Below are 20,182 nucleotides of genomic sequence, written 5' to 3' on the forward strand. Positions count from 1 at the left end.
CTAACCGAAACATTGATACATGTGTGTGATGTAAACAACAAGGAGTCCCTAGTAAGCCTCTTGTATAACTAGCTTGTTGATTAATGGATGATCATGGTTTCGTGATCATGAACATTGGATGTTATTAATAACAAGGTTATGTCATTAGGTGAATGATATAATGGACACACACCCAAATAAGCATAGCATAAGATAAGTTCAATTTGCTATAAGCTTTCGATACATAGTTGCCTAAGTCCTTCGACCATGAGATCATGTAAATCACTTACACCGGAAGGGTACTTTGATTACATCAAACGCCATTGCGTAAATGGGTGGTTATAAAGATGGGATTAAGTATTCGGAAAGTGTGAGTTGAGTCATATGGATCAATAGTGGGATTTGTCCATCCTGATGACGGATAGATATACTCTGGGCCCTCTCGGTGGAATGTCGTCTGATTAGCTTGCAAGCATATGATTGGATCATAAGAGATGACATACCGCGGTATGAGTAAAGAGTACTTGTCGGTAACGAGGTTGAACAAGGTATGGAGATACCGATGATCAAGCCTCGGACAAGTAGAATATCGTGTGACAAAGGGAATCGGCATCGTATGTAAATGGTTCAATCGATCACTAAAGTCATCGTTGAATATGTGGGAGCCATTATGGATCTCCATATCCCGCTATTGGTTATTGCTCGGAGAGGAGTCTCGACCATGTCTGCATAGTTCGCGAACCGTAGGGTGACGCGCTTAAGGTTCGATGTCACATAAGTAGATTCAGAATATGAGTTGGAGTCCGAAGTTTTGTTCGGAGTCTCGGATGGGATCCAGGACATCACGAGGAGGTCCGGAATTGTCCGGAGAATAAGATTCATATATGGGAAGTCATTTTCCGGGGTTCGGGAAAAAGTCCGGTGTTTTGACCGGAGCTTCTAGAAGGTTCTAGAGGGCCACCAGTGGGCCCACCACCCCGGGAGAGGCCACATAGGCGCCACATGGCATAGTGGATCCTGCCCACCATGACATGTGGGCCCAGGCCGGCCCCCCCTTAGAGATAAGATCTATCTCTAGTTTAAATGGTTTAAAATTAGAGATAAGATCTATCTCCTAAAATAAAGCGTTTAAATTAGGAGATAAGGGGGAAGACTTGGGGAGGAGTTTGCCCCTCCCCATGGCCGGCCAAAGGGATGGGTGGGCCCTAGGGGCCGACCCCCCACCTATATAAAGAGGGGAGGGGGTGGCCGGCCAAGGCACCCCATCCACAACCCTAGCCGCCCCCCTTCTCTCTTCCACCTCCATACGTTGTGCAGGCTTAGGCGAAGCCCTGCAGCAACTCTTCTCCACCACCACCACCACGCCGTCGTGCTGCTGGGATTCCGTGGAGATCTACTACACCTCCGCTGCCCGTTGGAACGGGGAGAGGAAGGGACTTCATCGACACCGTACGCGCGACCGAGTACAGAAGTGCTGCCAGATTGCAGCACTGGGGATGATCGTCTACACCAACAACGAGATCTAATCTCGTAGGATTTGGAAATCTTCGAGGGTTAGTCTCATATCAATCTCGTTGCTTCGATCTTGTAGATTAGATCTTGGGTGTTCCATAGATTAGATCCTGGATTTATTCGTCTTGCGGTAGGAATTTTTTTGTTTTCTATGCTACGAACCTCATATTCCCTTTGTCACGCGATATTTTACTTTTCCGAGGTTTGATCATCGGTATCTCTATACCTTGTTCAACCTCGTCTCCGACAAGTACTCTTTACTCGTATCGTGGTATGTCATCTCTTATGAACCATTCATATGCTTGCAAGCTAATTAGACGACATTCCACCGAGAGGGCCCAGAGTATATCTATCCATCATCGGGATGGACAAATCCCACAGTTGATCCATATGCCTCAACTCATACTTTCCGAATACTTAATCCCACCTTTATAACCACCCGTTTACGCAGTGGCGTTTGATGTAATCAAAGTACCTTTCCGGCATAAGTGATTTACATGATCTCATGGTCGAAGGACTAGGTAACTATGTATCGAAAGCTTATAGCAAATGAACTTAATGACGTGCTCTTATGCTACGCTTAATTGGGTGTGTCCATTACATCATTCACTTGATGACATAACCTTGTTATTAATAGCATCCAATGTTCGTGATCATGAAACTATGATCATCTATTAATCAACAAGCTAGTTATATAAGAGGCTTACTAGGGACTCCTTGTTGTTTACATGACACACATGTATCAATGTTTCAGTTAATACAATTATAGCATGATATATAAACATTTATCATAAACACAAAGATATATAATAACCACTTTATTATTGCCTCTTGGGCATATCTCCAACAGCCATTACTATGATATTTATGTCTTGGTGATGTGCTCAATACTAATGATTTTATGTTGATGTTAATTCTTAATGTTGTGATCATGACTAATGGGCCGAGGTCATCCTAATGATTATGGTTGCATGGTTAGGTTTTCCACACTGCACTATGTAGCCCAATAATGCTGAGCAATTATTCTAAGTATTGTGTCGGTGTGTTTTGTCTTTTGACATGCACCGAAGGTGATGAAGGCTCATAATGATGTTGATTCTCTGAAGAAGGATGTTTTTTGTTTCGAGAATTTTAATGTGATATTTAAACCATGGTCATATGTTTCATTTATTTGACTCGTATTGTTTACCAATTATTTGGTGAACCGTGATGTAATTTAATGTCCAGATTTCATTTGGAGAATACTTATGGTTGATGTTAATGACATTTTCATGTTTACTCACGAAAATGTTATTTTCATTATTAATATTCAGAATGAATATTATTATGTACCATGCCTGATGTTGTTGAAATTATGGTGTCAAAGTTGATGACAAAATGATCAATGACGGATTATGAATCCATGTGTATAACATAGTGGGTTGCATTATGTTAATATTTTATGTTAATGCTCGCTATAAACTTAGCAAATGTTCTCACTAGTCATTATGTGATTTTAAGTTTCTCCGGTTAAAATGGAACCACCGAGAAGTTTTGATCGGAGATTTTAATTATGAGCATATGATATATGGTACATGACGGTGTTCTGACCAACGTTGATTATTGTCATGTCCCATTTCTTTTTGAATAAATAAGGTTCTTTTTCGCTTTCAGCCCAACGGTGATACGGATTAGAACAAAAAATAAACTTGTTGTGATTCTAATCATTCCAAGTTTTACTCATGTTTGATGTTTATAATGATGCTTATAAAGATTTTGTCCTTTTTTCATCCCAATGGACAAGGGGTTTTGCTATGAGGACAATGACGAATAAAGCATTGTAAGACGACTTGCTTCTTTATATGAACATTTTTGTTCTTTAAAATGCAATCACTTTATGTAAGTCTCACCATGTGGTGAGAATTTTTATTTGCTCATGGCAAGTATCTTTTGTAATGATTATGTGCGCTATGAGACATTTATGATGTAAGAGAGGTGAGAAATGAAATTTCATCGAAATTGTGGTAAGTTTACCACATTTCGAAGGGGGAAAGGGAATTAATGTCTCATTTCATATGGGTCATCGTACTCATTTTTATTACGCCAAAATGATATTGTATTAATTCTTCGAGTATGATGGAACCAACGAGAAGTCCTACTTGGAGAGTGAATGAATGAAAATCACATTAATGTTTTGACTCCTTTTCATGTTAATGTGTTATTACTCCCTTATGAACATTGTGAAACACACATCAATGATAAAGTGGCGTTATGGTGTAGCATGTGGCGTTGATTATATTTCTGACCAACGTCGTTTATGACCATTTGTCTTGCTTCACTAAATTGGCGAGTTTGTCGGTACCATGTGGCTCATGATTGTAGTTCTGACCAACGTCGTTTATAATCATGTGCTACATTTCATCATGTTCTTTTCCACCTTCTTCCCAACGGTGTTGTGGTTTAGAACTGAAATGAAGCTTTATCAAGTTTTGGAGCCATGTTCTCCATATAAAGTGATCACAGAGAACTGAAGCTTATGAACATGAGTCTTAAGGAGAATTCCATGAGATCCTTGTACATATGTGTCAGTTATGTTGAGAGTTATGTAGTCCTTAATGCAACACTTGGTGTTGAGCCTCAATAATTTTCATGTGATAAATAATGTGTGTGAACATTTATTTTAGTGACCTTTGCCATGTATGATGAAGATTATGAGTATTTTTTTAATGAAGTAAGAAACTTAATAGAGTTTCCTGAATGAGTTAAATAATGGTAGGTTGTAAATGGCTCTACAAAACCAAATGTGACTCTGGGGAAGTTTTAAACAAAGAATGTTACAATAGTACCTCGAGACGAGGGGGAGTAAGCTTCACTGCTTTATGTAGATTGAATCTTATTGGCTATCCAAGAGTTTTTCAATCTTGTAATTATGATATGAAGGATCTTGGTAATGGCTCATACTTTGTTTGTGAGGTTCGCCAAGATGTAAGTCTAATTCAAAAGGAGTATATGTTCTATCATGATGATGTACACGTTGATGGAGTACAAACGAAAAATAGTATGCACCGATACTCTATCTCACCCTGCTACTAAAGTTAAGGGCGATAAAGGTGGGCATTTAAATGTCCAAGGAACCATTTAAACTGATCATATATTGTCGGTTCCTCATGATCAGAAGCAACATGTGTTTTCAAATATGAACACGCCCTATTTATGATCGGGATAATTGGCAAAGACACAATAAGTCCAGCAATGGACCGCTGGAAAAGCCTCCAAGAGATCTTGCGGTACATGCAAGACAATAAAGTTTACATGCTTATTAATAAGATGTCTACTAACCTCAATATTGTGGTTAGTTAGACATCGTTTTTGTGAGGTGTGTGGATATTAAGGTTTCCACGTTATGTTAAATCCTCACCTTTGCATGTGGAGTTATATCGTGGAAAAGCTCCAAATTAATGTTGATGGCATCAGTAATGATGCAAGTATCACGTGGCATGTTAAGAGGCTATTGGGCAGGTTGTATGTCAAAGAAATTCTGTTCCGAAATTGATGTGGTAGAGAACACTTCTAAACCACTTACTGCATTATGAACACACAGTTTTCTATACGAGTAACAACAAGTCAAATGGTGTTGCCAAAACCATATTGAAAATATGTTTCATGTTGTGAAAGATAAAATCTAGGATCAAACTATTGTTGTTGAGCATATAAATAAGTTTTGTATGTTTTTTATCCATTTGTCGAAGGCCTATCACCCATTTTATGATTATGTTGCCAGCATGGGAGTGGTCCACCACGTTCCCCTCACCTTGGAGCCTTGATCGGAGGCTCAAAGCAACTGCCTGGTTTTGGTCCCTGACTCCTGGCCCTGCATGTACAAAAAGAGGAGGAAAGCTCCTTTCGGGGGATGATATAGGTACGGGTCAAAAACCCCAATACTCCTAACTACCCGATCCTAAAACGAGGGCCAAGGGGATCAGAAGACTATCACCACCGCCGGTCGCGGCCAGTGCCGGCGTCCATGGGCTTCGTCCACGACTACAGCCCTATGTCTCCTCTCCTCGACAAGCTCGACGCCACGATGAGGTCATGTCCATCGACATGGACACTCTCCTAATTCTGGTTAGTTCAACCCCTATCCATTTACTGTTTTGGTGTTCTAGATGACGATTAGGTGAATTATGTTGAATCCTAATGCTAACAAACAAAACTATAACACCCATCCTCCTGAAGCATGGGTGAGTATGTGACAGATGACGAAGCCATGATTAGACAAGTCTCTGTTTCAAGACGTTCTAGGCATCTTGCTAAAATTGATTATAGCAATCAGTGTAAAGATGGTGAATGCCAGCTTACAACGGACTGGGGATATATGCTAGAAAATCACGGTCCGTTTTGTGGACGCCCCAAGTGATCTAAGAATGTATCAAGCGGTATAACCATGATGGAGTGGATTGTGGAAGGCCGGCTTGATCTTCATCTGGCAAGAACCGCACGCAACATTCGTACTCACAAAAACATTTTCAGAGACCTGGGAGCGAACGAGGCGTTCGGGAGGGGCACATGGGAAGTGGTTGACAAGGTTTTGAACACAGCAAACAGAGAAACACGACGAGCGTAACGGCAGGGTGATCCAAACAGTCCCAGCGTGGTGGAGGAGAGCACGGAGGAGGAGGGACAGAGCGGAAGGATTCGAGGCCATACGACGGCCTGGGGTGCCTGCCGAGCATAGGGACCTGGGGCTGGTGGAGGGTGGGTTGGGTAGGGGTTGTGGGTGTTTTTGGTGGGCGTGCTGGCGTCCGGCAGCGGCACCCTTGAATATTCTACCTCACTCTTCAGCTCAAGAACGAAACTATAAATTACTTCAAATGGTGGAGGAGAAGACGAGTACGGGATGCTCACATAAAGAGTGGGAGAGGGAGGCGGAAGACCCCTGAGCCTCCGGTCACCGGAGCCGCCCGCCGGCGTCTTCGTGCCCGCGACTCGTGGGAGAGATCGGCGCCAAAGGGGAAGATCTCGGCGCAACGATCGAGACCTGGGTCTCTTTCCCGTTCTCGAGACTATGTGGTGGTTGGGCATGGGCTCGGATGGGCCGGTGAATTGGACAGACATACTAATGGACCGATAAGTTATCCGCGAGTACATCGGATTGGCCCGCCAGTTTAGCTCGAGACCTCCGGCGTCGAGGCGCCGGCGCTGCAGGACTGAAGCGTATCGCCGGCGAGCCCGCTCCCGACACCGTGACGTGGCATTCTTGATAGAATAGGAACACACCAAACCTCTTTTCCTTTAGGTCTTTCAGTTCTCCCCTCCGTATTGCCTCCGGAAACCTCGTGCGGATTCGTTTCATCAGCCCTGTGATCCCGAGCCCTGAGCGCTGAACTGAATCTGAGTGGGCTTTCGGTTGTTGAGAGCCCGTATTGGGGATGGGGAGGCTGGCCGTCGCCGCCGCGGTGGCCGCATGGGCTGTCCCCGTAGCCGTTTTGGTCGACTCTGTCGTTCCTGATCCCGGACGCAGCTCCTCTGCAGTTCTTCTATTACTGTACCGGGTACAGTAGTGCAAAGATCTGCCCTCCATCCCAAACGAACGGTCCTACGAAATAACACCCTTTCCTGGCGAAAAGAAAAGAGAAAAATGAATCCAGGGTATATATGATGCCCCCACGGAGCCTCCTGGTTCGTTTGGATTTGTGGCCGTCCGATGGCGCATCCAGCAGATCCTGGCCGTCCGTTTTTTTCACTGTGTCGTATAAAATTGACAACGCGCGGTGAAAACCCTAACTGGACCCGCGCCCCTCCGTTTCTCCTCTTCGTTGTTCTCCTCGCGAGAGGCGGCGGCCGCGTCTCCGCCTCGCTCTCCTCCTCAGTCCCCGCCTCTTCCGCCCCACCCAATGGCCTCACCCGACTTCCTCCCCAAATCCTCTCCCTCGTTCGTGCTCCCCAATCCCCTCCCACATCTCTCTTTCACCAATCCACTGCCTCTCCACTCCGTGGCAGAGATCGTGTTCGTCCGCGGCCGTGGCCGGGAGGAAGCACAGGTCGTTGCTCACAACCTCGCATCGTCGCCATGGATGGCAGATCCACATGTGGCTGCTGCTTGGCAGCTTCCTGGTCTTCTCCGCCAGGTCAGCGGACGAGTAGGCGGAGGTGGAAGCACTCTTATGGCTTCTGCTGCAGAGACCACAACGTGGTGAGCACAGAGGAGTAGCAGCGGGGTACCATCGCGCCTCTCCTGACCTGGGCAGTCGCCGTCATCCACGAGCTGCTCGACATGGAGTCTGCCGCCGGTGAGAAGATGGGCTTCTGTGGCGTCGGCTCCAAAGCGGGTAACATCCTTTTTCTTCAATCACAAATCGGATCTAGATTGTTCTGTTGCTTCTATGCTTGACGCAGAAGGAATGGAACCGACTAATGCTTATGGATTCATGGCTTGGTTTAATCTCAACTCATAGGGCAATTTGAGGGACATGGAGGATAGGAAGCACATGGCTCTCCAACTCCGACCAGAAGCTGCAGTATTACTTTGGCCGGCAGATTGGTTGCCGTATGCTCGGAAGCAGGGTGTATTTATTTGTGCCAGAAGGTAGCATACGAGTCTGCAAAGAAATTCAGTGCTATACCTCTACACAATACAACAATTCAGGTTTACTGGTTTACTGAACTGCAGCTTCCTTTTTCATACACCTCTGTACTCATCTTTGTTCCAAAAGTTTGCGCGATGGTTTGAACTCTAAAATTACAGTGCTACATACCAATTGAATGCTGTATCACTCGTATGCTTGCTCCTTGCAATTTGTCAGGGGATAAAATTCTGGCTGTACATGATCAAAGGTTTGTCCTAAGATTTATGTTGTATTTCCTCCTTTATCTTTTCTTTGGATTGTGTGAGCATCTTTCTTTTAGGAATTTTTTTCTGCAAAACAACTTTCAAAAGTCACTCTGGCAAGTATGTGTCATTCAAGTTGCATCACTCTGTCCCTTTGGCATCTAAGAGCATGAAGATATCTAAACACTGGAACACATCTGACATGATAAACAAAAGATGCAGATTCAAGGGACCAATTTGTTCAATTTCACGAATCACGAAGTAGGCTTGGTATTTGGCCTTTTTTTTATCGGTATCTGTTAGATTTTTATCCCTGTGTCTCTTTGGCACCTCCTAGGACAAGTATTTTCCCTGACAAGTAACTGTATAGAAGGTTCAATTGGTTTAGAACCATGGATTATTTAAACGCCAGCCTTTAGATCAGTAGTTTTATTTACTTGTATTTGATGATTATTCTTTATAAAAACCACATATGTTTGTTAACATTTCAGGCTATGGTCTTGAGGAAAGATGAAAAGAATGACTTTGCATAAGTTGTAGCTCCGAATTTCCCTGTAAGGATTCTCTCAACTATTTATACATATACTGAATGGAGATAGCAGAAGTGCTTGTGGAATTGATTTTTTCTTCTTCTTTTGTTTGGCTTCCAGTCTTTCTCAGGCTCTAGGATAGAGTTTTTTTAAATCTTGATGCACCTAAAAAGTAAGAAATTTATAACAGATTAGGTCCCCCATATGAATCTACGCTGCAACTAATTGTTATTTTTTCAATTCCCTATAGATACTCCAGGCATTTACTTTTTTCGATTTGTCGTTATCGGTGCAGGTTTTTGTGATGTTTCGATTTAGGAATAACCATACCAACTTGGTTTTTCCCGCCTCGCTGCAGCCCTGTTTTGGTGGTGTCTTGGACTAGGGACATCCATATTTTTTTTGCTGCTTGTAAGGGTAATCTGATTGTTTGTTATTTTTTTATTTAAGCTCATGACTGAAAACCTTTCCTAGACACTCATGTTTCGTTTAATTCTCAGGCCGGAGTTATTTAAATTCAATATCAAATATTCTTGAAGCTGCGATGAACCTGTGCCATTCATGGCAAAGAGGAAAGACAGTATTTTTGTTAGCATAAGTAAATATTTTCTACTCCTTTTGTTTGAGTGTATGTGATGCATTTGTATTGTTTAATTTAGCTCATTGTTTATGTCATATGCTCTACCGCAAGAATTTCTTCTAAATTCGTTATCCATTCAACACTCAAGTGATGTTCTATACGAGGTTCATTTTCTTGGATAACCATGTCTATGCATCATGCTATTGAGTTTTGAATTGTGATGCTCTATTTTTTATTACCAGATTTCTAATGTAAATTGTTTGATCTCGGTGCACATATAAATCAGCTGCAAAATAACTTCTTGCGGGCTAAAAATAATTTTTATTTGGTTCATCAAGTGTTCAACTTTTTAAATTCAGTGCAAAAAAGATTCTAAAATTCTTGTTCCATTTCTATTAAGGCTCTCTTGGTGAACATTTTAATACTTAATTATGGTAGTAATGCAGCACCAAATTGATGGTAATCCTTGTTTCTTGGCAGCGAAGCGTCGCCTCTACTGCAACCGGATAGGTAGATGCAAAAATGATGCAACGAACAAATTTTCTCCTCTCTGTTTTCTCTAAAGCTAACTAACCAAATAAGATCTTGGAGAAGGCACTCTCTGGTACTCCTTTTTATTTTGGTCATTCTTTTTCTCATGTGTCGAAGAGATCCTTAACAGCATGTGTTGCCATAAGCGCAGATCTTCACTTTCCACTCCACCAAATCTATTTTTCTTTTAGCCTGATGGCAAAGTAGATGTTGCCTTAATAGAGGATTCTGTTTTATTTTAGGCTGATACAAATGAATTTTGATACCTCAGTTAGCTCATTTCAGAAACTTAACATGAACATTTTATCAAATGTGCTTATTTCTTTAGTACCTATTTTCTAGAGATTTTTCATGCTATCTTAGATATTAGTTTCTTATTTCACAGTGTTGTGATAAGCAAGGACTATATTCGGCCTATTCCAAGATCTTATTTACTTTAACTCACTCGGCGAAACAATAATCATGTATTTTCCGGTGCCATTTTCATCTTAGGAATTTTTTGTTGCCTGAATAAAATTCATGGGTCTCTCAATTTAGTATGTGCTCTCTCTGTTAAGCACTTGTAAGCAGTACTGTTATCTTTCAGTCACGTATTTGTTCATTCTTATATTTTAATGCCACCTCTGCAATCTTGCATATATTATTGTTTCTATTACTCACTTGGATAAAGTCATAGATGCACTGAAAAGTCGGGCTCAGATATCAAAACTTAGTTAGGTACTTAGGTTGCTACTAAATATTTTTTTAGAGTTGCTGCTTTTATTAATATTTCAGGAACATATGTAGTTAGCATATATTATGGTACACATCTTTTGCATTATTAAACGAGGAGTACATACAATTCTCTGCGTGGCATTAGCTACCAATTGGTATATCTTGCATTACTCAAATCAGCAATCAACGAGACATGCATGGTTTGTTTTGGGCTTACCCTTTTTCTCCTGCCTCTTGGTCATGCGGGCCTAGGTGAACTGTTGCAAGTTTTGATTTCTTAATCCAGCCCAAGAATCATTTTGCTTTTAACCAAGGTTTGGAACTACTAGCAATTTGTGAAGTTGTATTTATCCTGATACTAAAATGTTACTTCTGTTAAAGTGCTGAACTGCCAGGTCCTGTTCTTTAAGTTATAACACACTGGGGGAGCAACAGTTTCTGTGTCCAGATGAACATTCATCACTAAATGTTTCGAATAAGATAGACCCTGGCTTTTGATATTGTTGTGAAAGGAGACATGGGAGATTTGGCTGCACAACTTCATGCCTTGCAGCTGTGGTTTCATGTGATAAGTTCTCCCTTTAGATTTATATAATTTTTGCTTTATAGATTTAAAAGTATTGTGTCATGACCTCATCCATCTATTTAGCTTTATAGAATTTTTGCTGTCAGGTCCTACAACCCCTTTTGTTTATGCGATCTGAAATATACTTAACATGATGTTCTAAATAGTTTTCACTTGCCACTTGCTATGGAAGGTTAAAAAAATGAAAGGCAATTTACGGCTATTGTTGTATGGCAAGTTTCTAATAACTGATTTGACTTAGTCGTTTGCTAAGTGGAGTGTTTGCTTTTTCATGAAACAATGATATATGGAGATTTTTCTATAACATACTCGGTATTTCGATCCACACAGAACTACAAAAAAATTAAAAGGTGATAGCAATCTTTGTTCCAATGATTGCAGTTTTGTTTAGTATGACCTTTTGCCTGTATCCCTCGACAGTCACATTAGCACGCAAGTTGGAGCGACGGTCAGCGGCATTTTTTTACATGCTTTCAGGGTGAAAAATATATTTACATGTACATGGGGCATGCACCAATAGGATAGTTTAACTTGTGTGATATTTATTCCTGCTGTAGAATGTGCCGAGGGTGGTTAGAGATTGTCCTCCCTAAGGCTCAGTATTTATAATTAAATAGCTTTCTGCGTTTCTCCCTGACATTTCTTTTATTGTGTGTAATAGCCTATATGCCTCCTTAAGTGATGGTTGTTTATCTGATGGTGCTCTAGCCATCGACTATGCTATTATGGTAGTAAGACTCTCATGTGTTGGCAGAATATACATGCCACTTAAAATTAGGATCAGTTTACCATCTAAGTGAATACTAATGTGTTAGTGCTTAACCTGCATAAGGTTAGTGCCCCTCATAATTTTCTCTACATTTACTTAGCAAATGATTATTACAGAGCTTTCAGCTTTTGTCTACTGACCTTACGTTTTCATCTTGATACTATACTTATCTCAAAATTTTATCTACCCAACAATTGATCATGTGAAATACGGATGGTGTCAAGATGCACTCCGATGTGGACAATGTTTAAATTTGTGCAAAGTAATAATGGTGTATGGCAGATGTATTCTACCTGCAGACCCCATTGATATTTTCTTACACTGTATGAGATCAATCTTGAAAAAGTATAAATTAATCTTATCTTTCACAAGCTCATTAAATACCCTTTTTGGCCTGAAGTGAAAAATATCAGAAATAACTAGGCGATTTATGCTTGACATTTTTTTGTACTTCAAGGCCAACCATTGTTTTTCCTGATGAGTGGCGTCAATGCAGTGGGATTGCTCGATGTTGAGTCCACGTGCTGAGCGGCGAGACGAAAGACGGGGGGTCGTGCGCCAACAAAAATCCATATTGCAACTGTATATATTCCTATGGACTTTCTGGTGCAAATAAGGATAGAGCTCTATTATATATATTCTGAACAAGATCCATATTACAATTGTACAATCATTCGTAGAAAATAGATTACTTAGATAGTCTCAACTAAAATTATTTGTTGAAGTTGATTTTCTATCCTTGGATAATGGATTTATATTGTATGAGATGTACTTTTTAATGTCTATGGAAACTGCTTACTACTCACCTTTAATTGACCTACTCCTAAATATTACCGATTTGTATAATGCTAACATAGTGTTTTTCTCAACTTATTACCTTTAATTGACCTACTCCTAAATATTACCGATTTGTATAATGCTAACATAGTGTTTTTCTCAACTTATTATGAAGTTTATTACAAAATGATCATCGGTGCAAAATACCGGGGTCGCGCGCCAAGGCGCGCATCAAAATCTAGTACACTCTAAGTCACCCCTGTCCTCGCTCACCTTCCTCACTAGTCTAGTCTCTTCTACTGCTGACAGACGAGAACAATGGCGGAGCTGAAAAATTGAGGCGATGCCCTCCGCCGCTCCCTCGTCCCTCCCAGCCCTCTATAGCTCTTGCGCCTAGATCGGAGTTCTCCCCCGTTGTCCGCCATACCGGCTCGAGCGCGGCAGCGCGTACTTGAGGCGGCGGATCCCGCGGTGGTGCAGCCACTTCTTCCAGCTCGAGCACAGCAGACCCAACTCAAGCGCGGGAGACCCCGATGTTGCAGGTGCGTGCCTCCTCCGTCGAGGGCGCCCCTCCGTCGATCCGCAAGGGCGCTCGCCGACGGACTACAACTCGTTGAATCAGGTGAATTTATGTCTTCCTTTGCTGCTCTCGTGAGCTTTGTAATTTTTTCCAAGCCGATGCTGGAAGAGATTGACTGGATTTATAATGGTATGTTACAAGCTAGGACTGCATATAGTGCTTTGGTTTATATACGAGTAGTCTGGATAGTTCGTGCACTCTGCTGTGGGGTTTTCTGAATAATGATTACAGTGTACCACATATATGTGTTTCAGTGATAGCATGACACAAACAAAATTCTGCATTGGTAGTGAAGTTTAGGGTAAAGGAAGAATAGATACACCACAGGAGTAGTGCTAGTAACCTCCGCTGAATCAACCGAATAGAAATTTGAGAAGCTCGAGCCACAAACTAACTCACACAGAGCATTTGTATCTCAGAATAAGTACATAGTTTGGTACTGCACATGAGATCTTGCTTATTTATTTCAGTATGTATGAAGCTAATTTGGCCAGCCAGTAAAATATGTGTTGTGTCCAAAGTTCCAAGTATCATCAGGTATGTTCTGCCCCGTGCTAGAGCCCTACAGTTGAAAGACAGAAACAATTTATTAGCATAATAGTACAAACTGATAATCGGATTTAGACATGTTAAATTGAATACCAGGAGTAGTTGGGTGTAGCTCGGGATACATCCATATTCCTGAAACACATTCTCATTTGTTCTACTGGTTGGCATCAGAGGAATTGGGTCTTGTAGTGGTGCCATTTCTTCCCCATCTCTCTAAGCAAATAAGTTTACAAAATATTACTCTAAATTGAACAACTTTAATTAATATTTTCAAAGATGTGGGTAAGTAACTTACAGAACCAAATTCTTCTTGTGGTACTTCTTTACTTGATTCCTTTTTCTTTTTACGGGGGCGCTGCTTCTCAAGCCAAGTTCTCTTTCGCCTTGAACTTCTCTTCTGAGGTTCCTTTTTCTTTAGGCATGCACTCTGCAACTGGACATCTGGTTGTTCAAGCATAGCTTCAACATTGGGCATACAACTAGGAGTTTTTTCATCAACTCGCTTGCTGAAATCATCGAGAGCATTATCTAACAGTGTGCTACATTCTTCGGACTTCACTGCTCGAGAAGCTATACCAATAATTTTTTTAATGAGAAACTTCAAACGCTGCCTATGTTCAGACCTAGGGTCCTCCAAAACAATATTGCCACGCCTGTCCTCAATAGGAACACTTCGAACTTCTCGAGTCCATCGCTTCAATATATATCGTTCTGGAAGTGACTTAATATTCATCACATCAAGGACTTTTAAAGCATGACTACAAAGTATATACCAGCTCTTTCAAACTGCCCACAGCTGCATGTAACCAATTGCTCTGAATAATTACCTATAACTCTGCACTCTTCTTCAAATGTTGATTCATTGTCGAGACTTCCAATTGCAACTATATATTCATTCTGTTCTCCTACTGCCTTGATGTATGCTGACATGGACCTTTCATATTCATTCTGAAAACTCTCAAATATATTTGGAGTGTAAACTTTGCTTGCCTGCAATAACATAGGAGTTCTCACTTTCAGTCTAGGTAACTTTTTCCGAGACTCATACTCTGAATTTAACTCGTTATCTCGCTTTCCTTGGATGGCTCTCTCTAGATGCTTGAAAAAACGCAAGATGTCAAGATCTGACTTCAAATGTTTTTTCAAGTCACTATTCAAGCTCTCACTTAATTGCGTGCTTCTCATTCCTAGTGTATAAACATTCCTCATGTAACAATTTGCCCACTTCTGTTTTACTTTGTAAATGCTATCCAACCAAGTCTGTGTATCCACCTTGCTTCTCATGACATGGAAAACTTCTTCAAATTTTTCCTCATCCTCGTACCCATACATGCAAGCACTAAAATCCGAAAGCACATTGGTTTCATCTTTCTTGGGAGGAGGCAAATGTTTCACAGCATTTTGCATTATGTGAAAAGTGCACAGTCCATGCCATGCTTCTGTAAATACAACCTCAATTGCATTTCCCATGGCGGTATCTTGATCGGTGAAGATAGTTTTGGGTTGTTTTGTTCTTATGAATAGATAAAAATGTTTCAAATAGCCATTTGAAAGAGTCAAATGTTTCATCATATAGAAGAGCGGCACCAAAAATCACAGTTTCTCTAAAATGGTTGAATCCGACGAAGATCCCAAAAGGTCTGTACTCTTTGTTTGTCCCAAAAGTAGTGTCAAAGGTCACAACATCACCGAAAAGATCATAGTCAATGATCATCCTAGCGTTAGCCCAAAAGATGTTTGCTATTTTTTCTTCACAGTCGTGCTGTAATGCAGACTCAAATGAAGGGTTCTCCCGAACTTTGTCTCGAAAGTATTTCAGCATACTTCCGGCTTCGCCATGCACCAACTCCCTTTGACGCTTTGTACGCAAGTAGTTTTTGTGGTCACGGCGCAAATATCCCAAGTTTGCTGATCCACCAACTTGTCGGCTTGCTTGCTCATGTGCAGCTTTGGGAAGTATTCCTGAAGCATCTGCAGTGTCCATTTCAAAAGCTTGTAGAGCTGATATCTTACGCTGTGACGGCATCAGGTGGCGTGTTCCTGGCAATTGAAGAGCATGGTTGTGTTCAAGATCCAAATTATGGATTTGGTAATCCCCTACTTCTCGATCTAATGTGATGTCCATCTTTACTTTGCAACCAGTTCTTGTTTCCGCACGAGGACATCGTGTCTGATGATCTCTTTTGTCTTTTGCTCGATAACCCTCATTTGAGCAAACATATCTTGCAGAAGTGACCACCCCATCAATTTTGCTCTTGTTTTCATAATTTTTCCTGACATCAAAACCAATATGTCCACCATAGCTAGTCCAAAAGTCCAAAGCCTCTGTTCTACATTTAAATTTCATCCCAATCTGAGGCATCCAACTAGGTATCATATTTGTCCTGTTAAAACATGTGTGCCTCAATTGAATTGTGCAAGTGCGCAACTTAAAAATGTATTAATGTACAAAAAAGTTAATATCACAACGAAGCTATGTTATTTACAATGTACTACAAGTGAATAGCAGATTAAAGCTAGCAATCAACATCTACGCATAGATTACCTACACTGAAAGTAAATTTAACTCATATAGATTATCTAGACTTATACTCTGAACTTGCAATCTATAATGGGTAATACCTTGGACAGGAGGAGGGAGAAGTGTCCGAAGGCATCACACAACAAGGGAAGCACAGAATCAAGTAAGGTGTTGTGTCGCCGCCGCCGGCGAGGCGTTGAGGATGGGATCCAAGTCACTGCGGGCGTCAAGGAAGGGCGTGGTGTCGCTGCCGGCGTCGAGGAAAGACGCTGTGTCAACCTTCCGGCGGCAAGTCGTCAAGGACGAGCCCTGTGTCGCTGCCGGCAGATGTGTCACCTGGAGGAGGGACTAGAGATGCCCATCGTGCGATGCACTGTTTGGCCCGATTGATCCTCAATCTGCAGGAGAGGATCGTGCTTTCATTTTTTGGCGCCAGTTTAAAAAGTAATTTGGCGCTAATAAAAAGAGATATGTGTGATATTCCCTCCATGCCTCCTTAAACACAGGGAATTTGTTTCTAATTTTGTGTCCACCGGTTGACTAAAAGAAGGCCCTTAGATTAAATGAACGGCAGATCTCTGCAGTACTGTACCCGGTACAGTAATAGAAGAACTGCAGACGAGCCACGCCCCCTGATCCCTACATGGTGAGCCATCTTCCCCGGTATGCTTGATTACTTCTGAATTAGCCTAATACGGCTCGAAGCTTCTGAGCAAGATATGTCACTTGCTTAGATGTTGCTGAATACTGATGAACATTGTTTTATTTTTCATGTAAAGAACATTCTATCTGTTTTACATAGGATCCTCATGTGTTTTAGCTATCCAGAAACTGAACTTCTCCAGAAATTGAAAATTTTAAAATCAAGCATGAGGCGCAGCTAGAGCTTTTGTTAGTCTTTATCTGTTTTGCATAGGACCCTCATGTGTTTTAGCTATCCAGAAACTGAAGTTCTCCAGAAATTGAAAATTTCGAAATCAAGCATGAGGCGCAGCTAGAGCTTTTGTTAGTCTTGTTAGTTCACAGGTAGTGTGAGGAAGTAGTCTGTTTGTGTGATGCTGCCAAAAGCTACTACAGCCTGTATTGCATAGTGCTATTTATAGGATACAAGCTAGGTACAATATGCAGATTTCTTAAACCTTATCTTTCTACAGCTTTCTACTACTAGAGCTAACCAGAGTTTGGTACTGCCTAAGACTTACATATGAATAGTGCTACTACTAGAATAAATTAGAACATACTAGCACCTACAGTCCCACTGCAAGGTACTAGGTTAACTCCAAAGCAAGGATTACTCTAACAATCCCCCCCCCCCCCCCAATCCTTGCTCTTCATGGTTGACTTGATGTGGACTATTCCAATTCTAGCTCGCAGCTCCTGAAAATTTACTCGCCCAAGTGATTTTGTCAAAATGTCAGCGAGCTGATCTGAAGTATTAATGAAGCTGGCACTGATGCGTCCATCTTCCAAGCAGCCTCTAATGAAGTGATACCGAATATCGATATGTTTGCTGCTTCTGTGCTTATTGAAGTAGCGCTGGCACATCACTCAGCTCCTCGGCTCACTTCGTGGCAATTTCTCCTTTTGCAAATCTTTAAGATCTGTGCCTTTGTCTAATCTTTTTGTATTCGTTCTGACAATGCTGATAGCATCAAATGCTTCCAAATAAAGCATGATAACATATCCACTGCCACTTTATTTTTCTGTTTAGGATGAGATCTTCCATGTTCCTCAGGCGCAGCGCTATTGCCGCGGAGAATTCTTAACATGGGATCCCATGATCACAACACCTCCTGGCCTGTGAGTTTACATAACTCCTCATTGCATCAACCTCAAATTTGCCTTGTAATGGACCGTTCTCTGCAATTTTGTAGGTACTACATGTCCCTAGTGTATCTTGCTTCTTTGTTCCCCGGTGCATGGGCTATTAAGGTAGCAGATGCTTTTCACCACCTGTGCACCACAGCACTTCTCCGGTCAACTAATGTCATAATGGCAATGGTCTGCGGTGTTCTTTTCCATGACTTGCTTCTATGTATCAAGCCAGGGATCGGCAAGACGAGGGCAACTGCCTATGCTATTTTTGTAGCGTTGTATCCGGTTCACTAGTTCTTTAACTTTCTCTATTATACTGATGTTGCATCATTAGCCGCAGTTCTTGCGATGTACCTGTTCTGCTTGAAGAAACGGTTTTTGGTTAGTGCAATGGTGAGTATTTGAACTAAGTGCTTCGTAGATTTTGGTGAGATAAAGTTGCGTTTTGTGGGCACAAATACATTGTTGTTTATTTGTTGTGTTCACAACAGAATCTTATAGCTTGATGATTTGTAGGTAGTCACACATTTGTAACAATTATCCATACCGTACTTGGTATAGCTACTTAATATACTCTTGTTATCTAGACTTTTTGTATACATCCTGCAATTATGAATAAATGTATTCCTTTTCACCTGCAGTTCGGTGCCATCTCCATACTTTTCCGGCAAACTAATATAGTATGGATGTTATTTTTTGCTGCCAATGGTGCCATTACATATGTGCAAGATCTTCCACTTAGTGACTATGTGTCTCACGAGAACAGTAAATTATCTGATAAGTCAAGCACAGAAGTGTCAGACAAGGATAACACAGCCAGTGCTGCAGGTTTGAGAAGACGGCGAACTAATAGTTCCATAAGACAGAGGAGAGTTGTTTCTGGATCTACTAATTGCAAATATCAGTAAGTACTCCCTGAAGAATTTTCATATTCTATTTCAACTTCTTCTGCAAGCTTTCCGCTCCCCTTTAGGATTTGTTAACGACATGCTTAATATTGTTTTTCAATCAGAGTTGCAAAATAATTTAAACTTTCTTCCAAGATTGTGACATGGAAAAGAATTATTTTTAGAATATGCTTGATTTGTTTTACATTAGCACTAGAAACCTTGTCGTTTATATATGGTTTAATTCTGAATATGATAAATAGCCATTTGTTCAAAGGTTAAAATTCTAGCATGATCATGTGATCTCTACTTTTTCTTGCCATCCTTTTTACATCATATCCAACATTTATGAGTAATATGCAGGTTTTATTGAGGAAGTATTGGATATCAGCTTCAAGTTATGGAACTCAAAGTGTAAAGTTTTATTCACTTTTACACCATTTGCATTAGTTCTTGTGGTATTTGTAGCATTTATAATCTCGAACGGTGGCATAGTACTAGGTAAATCTTTACGTTTAGCTGCTCATTTTTCTGCATATTTCATTGGGCTTAGCAGTTCATTAAGGAATTTATAGTTTGCTAAACATGATCCCTTGCTTTGTGTGGCGCAGGTGCTAAGGAAGCTCATGTTGTTTCACCACATTTTGTGCAGTTTTTGTACTTCGGTCTAGTGTCAGCTGCTGCCCTCCTACCCTTGCATTTTACTCCCAGACAAGTGTCACAGCTATTCCGTGGGTATGCTAAGAACAAAGCTTCTAGTTCTCTGGCAATGCTTGTGGCACTTGGTTTAAGCTTCGTAGCCATACATTTCTTTAGGTATGTTACCTGAACACCTCTTATGTGTTTAGTTTGCTCCAAGTATAAAACTGTTAAAAGCAGAACCCATAGAGGTTTGTGTTAGTGCCGGCTCACCATTTTGCTAAAATTAAAACTGAAGCTACACGGCAATCAACTGCTCACAAAATTTACTTTGGAACTCTTGCACTTTAGGTGCTGAAATAGAACAGCAGTCAAAATATGTCAGCAGATCATCATTAATTCCAT

At 41.1% G+C, this 20,182-nt stretch overlaps 1 long non-coding RNA gene and 1 pseudogene across 1 annotated transcript; both read left to right on the top strand.

Moving 5' to 3' along the window:
* The first annotated feature begins 7,274 nt into the window (after positions 1-7,274).
* Positions 7,275-9,873, top strand: LOC124650604. Its single transcript, XR_006987066.1, has 4 exons — positions 7,275-7,799; positions 7,926-8,853; positions 9,125-9,246; positions 9,330-9,873. It is a non-coding gene; the product is annotated as an uncharacterized LOC124650604 (long non-coding RNA).
* A 2,411-nt stretch (positions 9,874-12,284) lies between these two features.
* On the top strand, positions 12,285-19,848 carry LOC124647430 (annotated as a pseudogene).
* Positions 19,849-20,182: the final 334 nt, after the last annotated feature.

The sequence above is a fragment of the Lolium rigidum genome, chromosome 4 (genome assembly GCF_022539505.1).
Source record: "Lolium rigidum isolate FL_2022 chromosome 4, APGP_CSIRO_Lrig_0.1, whole genome shotgun sequence".
Lineage (NCBI taxonomy): Eukaryota > Viridiplantae > Streptophyta > Magnoliopsida > Poales > Poaceae > Lolium > Lolium rigidum.